Here is an 8,254-nt window from a genome sequence, read left to right on the forward strand (position 1 = left end):
GTTTTTCAATAAATCTCTTAAAAGAACCATCAGTAATTAACCAATATCAATATTCCAGCCAGAGTTCATCATACATACATTCATATAGACATTCTAACAAATTATATGTGCAGTGGCACGTGCAATAATCAATGCTGGTCAACTTTTTCTTGCCAAAGGTTTACAGTTATGAGTATTGACTTGGATTATATAATCTCCGACCATAGGGTTGTGCTACACAGGAAGGGAAACGTATAAAATTAGGATAAAAGGGAATGGTTTTATGCTTAAAATAAGAGATTAATCATGATACGGTGTGCTTAATCATGGTGCAACGTGGAGTTTTACCAGGCGATGACAACGGGTCTTTGTCTACTACAAAGAGGAAAGGTAATATAAAGCACATGCATGTAGTTGAACAATAGATTAACAAAACAAGATAACCCAAAATTAAGTTTGAAATTTTCTGAGACAATTTCGCTAGATGACTACACAAGTAGAGTAAATTACACTTATACCAAAACACTTGCAATCTCTAACATTTTGTTTTCATCATTAAAATCATTTTCTTTAAAGGGATATGTAATGTAACAAAACAAAAATGATGTGTGATGTTAGAAGGAGAGATACTACAATATTTAAAAAAAAATGGGAGTTTCTAAATGATTCTGGAAATGTAAAACTTTCCAAAACAGTTTGTCTTTACGGTTTGTTTCGAAGGAAATGAACCAATCTTGCTATACCTTATATGGAGGGATAAGATGTCCTTGTACGATATATTTGTGAGAAAAATTCTTAAATCCTCATATATGAGAACTCATTTAGGGTATGCGTTGATTATGGAGAACAAGAGTTAAATGAGAACAACTAGGTTATGCATTTAGTACCTATGATAACACGAATTGTATTGATCAATTTGGGTGAATAATACAAATGGTGTATGATGTATACATACAAGCAACTGATATAATAAGTCATTATCTTTGAATTAAATCAAATAAGTCATTATCAAATTATTTTCTTTTCAAAAATTTCATAACAAGATCTTTTAAAATCTATGTGACCAAACAAGTTATTTACTCAGTAATTTGGACAAATACATTTTAAACCAACTAAAACATAAAATCAATCCGTTAAACTTTTTCATGAATAATACACTAGAATTAATCTTCAATTTATTGAAACAAAGAGTGATTATTTCATAATGAAACCATATACGAAAATTTTCAAAAAACATATTAGAACAGTTGTATAACAGCATCCTAAAAGCTCAACAAGAAACAAATAATATGTTAAAGACAATAAGATCCACAAATTTTATACTAGATTACTCTGGCTAGATACATCTTGTTACATATGCAACTTCAACATAGCTTTCCCCTAGAGAAATCTTAAATGTATTATGATATACAACCTTGCAAAATCAAGACACCCTTCTTGAAATCTACAACCTTGTTTGCAAATTGGACTCAACCCAAAATGAATCAACACAAAATAAAAAACATAGTGAAGATGAGAAACAAGAACACATTATTTTCTAACATCATGAAAAATGTGAAGATGAATCACTATCTTTCCCAACACCGACACACCTATTCAAGAACTGTAATCTCTCCAATAAAAGTGTAGAAGTAATTTTTCAAAAGGGTTTTGTCCAAGAACTGTCACTTTCATGGATTACAAGTCTTGATTTAAAAAGCATGTATATACTAACATATTTAGTTGATTAAGACTAACTATCAATCAACTTATTTCACTTTAACTAGTAAAATTAATCGAATGTAAGTAAATTTCAGTCGATTAACGTGTCAATACATATCTTTTTACAGAAAGTTAATTAACCTATTAAAAACATATTTTTACAGATAAACAAACTTAGACACACCAGCATAATCCTAAACAACTAGTTTACATACACTACAGAAAAATTGTCAATTACCGAAGGATTAATACCGACGGCCTTTAGGCCTTCGGTAAAGCTGAATTATCAAAGGATTTTCCGACGGTCATGTTAGGTGTAGATTACCGAGGGTTTTTGGCCGTCTATATTGGCATAGTGAGTTTAGCGAAGGAATGTGATCGTTGGTATATTGGTCAGACTTAATGAAATAAAAATTTGGGATTTCCCTCTCCCATTCTGCCAAATTTTTTTTGCGCGAAAGCTTCCCCTCAAGTGAGAAGTTCTTCCCCTACTCTTCCTCTGTCATTCAGAACCCCCAAACCTAACCATTGTTGTTCGTTCCGCCCTTCCCCATTTTTTTGAAATTGGTCTTCAATCGTTGTGTTAGGTTTCTGTCGTGGAAGGAGAGTGTCGGTGAGTAGGGTGGTGGTTGAGGTGAGGGATTAGATTGTTGCGAGGAGGCTATTCGAAGGGGTTTTCTTGACGAGGTTTCTATCGCGGTGTGACGAGGGTGGTGTGGCAACGTGACCAGGTCTTCTAATATCGCGACGAGCCCAATCTACGGGCTCTGTGACGAAGGGGCCTTCGCTGCGTGAGGAGGACTTTGACTATCGTGAGGGAGGCTATTGGAGGGGCTGATACACCTAGGGGTTGCCGCTGCCATAAAGGTGAGTTCTCTATTTTGTGAATGATGAAGACTTTGTTGATGAAGGGTTGATGAAGAATTTGATATGTCGATGTTAAATGTATGCAGTGTTATATATTTTTCTTTGAATTGGTTTGGTTTGTTCCGTGAATGAACAATGATGTTGAAATTATGTGCAGTAGGTTTGGTTTGAAACCTTGGCCCGTATCATATCCCTTTTATTTTACTTGTTGAAGTCACAATCTTTAATTTGGGAATGAATTTGGCTGTTGAATTTGAGGCTTATTATATGTATTTGTTGCTGTAATTGGCCTTATTATATGTAATGGATTGTAAACTAATGTTAGTAAAGGTTGATAAAAGACTTTGCAATTAATGATTGACTAAACATACACAGTTTCATCACTACATTAATCCTGCATTGCACTCAATGAATGTCATAACCTATTAGCGGTTCAATCCCATTCCTCCTTGTCTTACCATGGCATTACAATTTGTTGGTGGTGTTGTTCTTCCAGCTATCCTTCGGGTGGCATTTGAGAAGGTAAGGGAGTCCCCAAATTCTGTATTTGTTTTGTGCAAAGAAGGTTGATCAGAAGCTGCTGACCAAGTTGGAAACCAAGCTGCACTCAAGTTGTTAATTATGCTTTGTAGTTCTTAAGAGTATGGGAATGAGGAAAATTGAATATGAATTGATTAAGTTTAATTATAATATGCTATGTTCTCATAAAAGTGAATTAACCCAAAGATTAAGCAACTTGAATTGACGATAGTATAGATTCTTTTGTTCTAAGGGTGTAGTGAGTTATGTAATGACTTATTCATATGATAATCTATTGTGGAGGGGTATTTGCTTATGTAGTAGGGAAATTGAATTTAGTTTAATGATATGTTGTGTAGTTTTTAACGTTATTAGAGTTGTTTGAGTTATTAGTTATGTTTGAAGTTGTATTTTGTGGAATTGAAATGAATGCTATGTTATTAGGTTTTGGAATGGAACGTCTGAACCTAAGGGAGTCTTTTTAAGCTGGCTGTTATGATATATTTGGGTGGGATTAATCAGAATTGGTAATAACTTTATGTGTACATGTTTCTCTACAAATGAATTTGGTTTGATATGGTTGTATATATCTGGGAATGTCCTAAGCTTTGTTTAATTATGTTTAGTGTAATTAAAGGTTTGGATTCAGTTTTTTGTTTAGCTTAAACCCGTTTGGGTATATCTGGAGCTAGTTGGAATGAAAATAGAAAATGTTTAGACACATTTTTCCTTTGAATATAATACCATTGCAAGCAAGTTATTGTTGAGTGGTAATGTAATTTGTTCATTACTGTACAAGGTTTTGGTGTTTAGATCTGTGGTTGAGGCACAATTGGTGAAGGGCTGCAGTTGAAGTGAAGTGTCCAAGATTTTATCGTTTCCAGGTAGGTAATGTTCACTGTCTTTTGTTTGCATTGCTTCATTTTGGGTATTAATTGCATTATGAATGTGGACTGAATTACAATTGAATTTTTTTAATAAATTTTGCAGTTTGAGCAATTTGAGCATGTATGAATTGTTTGTTTTGCATATTATAGCCTCTCACCTCTACTAAGAAAGAGGTTAAGATCTTCATATAGACCATTAAATTATCCTAACAAGTATGGATTGAAACTGTCCTAACAAGTTTAGAACGGTTATACGTACCTAATAAAAAAACTCACACTGCAAAAAGTAACTAAAAGTCAAAATATGATAAACTAGAACCTAAAACTAGTAAGTTGAATAGGCTAAAAGTGGTAAGAATGAAATTTGTATTGGGAATTTACCTAAAGTAACCTAAGAATGTGTATTGTACACTTCTTCTCATCTTTTCCTTCTACCCAGGCCAGAATATTATACCCACTAATAGCAACATCCATGCTAGCCTCCTCTGTAGCTTGCTCCTGAAGTTGCACATCCCTCATGAAGTTGATAAGAGATTCCATTGATGAAAACAAGGTTTTCTACATCAAAGTTAAATAATGTTAAGATGCCACAAGTATTAAAGTTATCCCCAAACTATAACCATATCATTCTATATTAACAAGGCTAATACATTGCTATGATATCTAATCTATTGCTTAATCATTTAGTACAACAAAATTATTTCAAAGTCATCTTCATAATCTCTACCACATGATATATTGTTATAAAGCTAGTATTCCTAACATCCAAATAGGAAATCAAGTACCACTAACTAATACCTTGTTACTTTTGCCATCATCGATGATTTCCTCAAGCAGATCAATTATGCAAACTTGACTATATTAGCTAAATTCTTTCTTTTCCACCAATATCATCTTCAACATCACTAGTTTTGTCAACATCACTAGAAAAACCAACATGATGAGTCCTTTTCATCAAGTGTCACTTGATGCTTTGAAACTTGCTGCAACCTAGGATTAGTGATGTTTGTCTTCTAAACTAGAATTTGGCAATTGACTAGCTTTACTTGGCCAGCTTTGATGGACAAAACCAGAATTTCAAAAATATGACAAATCAATGAATTAAGGCTATAAAGAATGTTGGAACATCAAAAGGAACTTAGGAGTGGATCTAGAACTGATTACTAAAGCTAGAAAAACCAAATCAAGTTGAATTAAGTTCAAATTTGAAACTGTTTGATAAAATTTCAAAACTGTTTGTGAAAATGCCTCAAAGGACTTCAATTTTTTATTTTGGTTTTGAAAGCCTTTAATCTGGATTGTACAAGTTCTAATTTCTTTTTAATCACTGATATAGCTTCTTATTCATTTTCTTTTCCATTTAAATCATAGAACCTAGCTTTTGCTACAATTCAAATCAATTAGAATGCACAATTTTGAAAAACAGATTTCAACTTTCAACTTTGCGCAAGAAAACTGACCTGAAATGAGTGGTTTGGTAATCAAAATTGTATGGAAGTAGCTTAAGTTTGAATCAGTAGTTTGGAACAACTTTGTGTTGTGATTTTAGATGTGTCTAAACTCTAAAATGAGTCAAAAACATCTTGTAGTACATATTCACTACTTCACTTCCAATTTTGACTAAAAATGTAATGGTTTAAGAAGCAATTCTGCATATAGGCTCATATATGACCAAATGAACAATGCTAGCAAGTTTTTAACATCATTTTGAACTTGTTCAACCTTTTAAACAACACAAAAACTACACAAACCGAAATCACAACTTGCTATGGCCAATTATGCAGTAAAACACTTCATGACACTACCAAAATCAGGTTTAAAAGAATCAAGGGTTGTTTCAACAATAAAACTGACTCAATGAAGTAAAAATGAGTGGTTTGGTAATCAAAATTGTATGGAAGTAGCTTAAGTTCGAAACTGTAGTTTGGAACAGCTTTGTGTTGTGATTTTAGATGTGTATAAACTCTAAAATGAGTCAAAAACATGTTGCAGTACGTATTGACTACTTCACTTCCAATTTTGACTAAAAATGTGATGTTTTAAGAAGCAATTCTGCATATAGGCTCATATATGACCCCAATGAACAGTGCTAGCAAGTTTTAAACATAATTTTGAACTTGTTCAACCTTTTAAAGGTGTAGGACCTTGGCTAAGCTGATAGGATATCAAATCTAAAACTAAATGTAAATTGTGAATGAGATTGTGTTCTGAATGAGGCTGTTGATTGCCTCTTTTCCCATCTGGAATTTTCCTGTCAATAATACATAGATATCATGTTAGACAAGTACCATTACAACACTTAATCTGCTTGAAAATTATTCTCCATTGTGTGGAACACCAGGGCAAATTGTAGTAAACATTGGTTCAGATATTGGTTCATTATAATTCTATTTGACTAGTCCATTCTGAGTTTGGTCATGCTAAGCCTTTTAATTATAGCTTAGTTCAGTGGAGTTACACTTTCTTGAGTCAATTTGATTGATGTTCTAGCCTTAATTTCTTTGAAACTTGATTTTGGTGGTATGGTGGTGTATTTTACTGCATAATTGGAAATAACAAGGGTTGATTTTCGGTTTATGCTTTTTCTGTGTTATTGGAAAGCTTGAGCAAGTTTAAACTGGTGTTTGAAAGTTGTTAGTATTGTTCATTTGGTCATAGTTTGGCTTATATGAAGATTTTCTTTCTAAACCACCACTTTTTGAGTTAAAATGGAAGTGGAGTAGTTATTTTGAGTTGTAGGCTATTTATAACTCACTTAGAGTTTAAACACAATTAAAGAAGCGTTTGCTGAGAGGCAACCCAGTGTTTTACAAATTTTTATTTTATTTTTTTGTTTTTGTTTTATTGTTTTGATTGATTGTATTTTGTTTTTGTTTTATTTTTTCTTTTATTTATTGTACTTTGCTTAAATGAACTTCACTGCTTTGATTTAATTATGATTGTTTTGTGATAAGTATTTCTTTGTGATATTTTAGTGTATTGATTGATGTTGAGATGATGCATGATGTGTTGATATACAGGTGATGGCTCAAAAAATATGAAACATGTGCTTGAGGTAAAATTTAATTGAGATACTAAGCAGGATGTTTTTCTGAATTCTAGGACTTGAGAGTTTACCTGTGTGAGTTTTGGGCTTCAGAGTTGTTGTGAATAATTGTTATTACTTTGGAAGCATGAATGATTTTGCCCAAATTTTTGTGATTGAACTACTTGTTTGCAGGTTTCATATGATCAAGGTCATCTTTTGTTATCCCTTAAATTTTTAGCCCGTTCATCAAGCTTTCCAAATAAAAAGAGAACAGTTTGTTCCATCCTTTGAACCTTTAACCTTAAGCATGTTTTAAAAACCCTGTTTTAAATTCTTTACCTAGAGTTCAGTTGAGAATATTTGTGAGGTATTGATAAAGGTTCAAGTTTGGGGTTGCTAGAAAAATAAGCGGTGAGCAAAAAGAAAAAGAAAAATGAAAAGAAAAGAAAGAAAAGCTCACTGCAAGAGAAAAATGTTGGGAAAGATCTTCTTGAAAAGAGAACCTGTATGTAATAGTTAAATTCATAAATATCTCTCTTAACTCAAGGATTTAGCATTCCTAAAAAACCATGTTTCTTCTTAGCCCAACCAAGTTACAAGCAAGAAAAGCCCTTGTGATAAAAACCTGCTTATGAGTATGTTTGATTTTGGTTAAATGAAAGGCAAAAATTAATTTGTGTGACATTGTGATAGCAGAGTGAAAGAAACACCAACACCTCACTATACACTTTTGAGTGCTTTAGTGAAACACTTTCTTTGGTGAAGAGTTCTCTCAATTTCTGATTACATCTTTTTCTGGTTGATTGATCATTCTTAAGAATAGCATTTGTTGAAACATATGAGCATCACATTAATTTTAATTGAATTAAGACATCTGCACATCTTGACTGACATCTTTATGCTGAGTTGATAAAAGTGATCTCTTGTCCTGGAAGAAAAAGTTTTTGAAAAAGGTTGAGTCATTGTAGTGATTATTCTGAAAAGATAAGTTACAATTTGTTTTGCTTGAGGACAAGCAAAGTTCTAAGTTTGGGGTTGTGATAATGGTTTAAAATACCGTTATCTGTGATGTAATTTTGATTTTAAATGCACCCTTTTTGACTTAGAAACCTACTTTGACTCATGTTTTTGCTTTAGTTTTGTGAATAAGAGAGTTGAGGTTATACTTGATGATTTTATCACCAAATTCCCTTGATTTTGTAGGCTTGTGGAATGACTTGAAGGAAGAGTTAAAGTACCAAATGGTTGGAATGCAAAAAAGTCAACCAGAGTG

This window comes from Vigna umbellata, chromosome 1, assembly GCF_029865625.1.
Source record: "Vigna umbellata cultivar VRB3 chromosome 1, Vumbellata_1.0, whole genome shotgun sequence".
NCBI lineage: Eukaryota > Viridiplantae > Streptophyta > Magnoliopsida > Fabales > Fabaceae > Vigna > Vigna umbellata.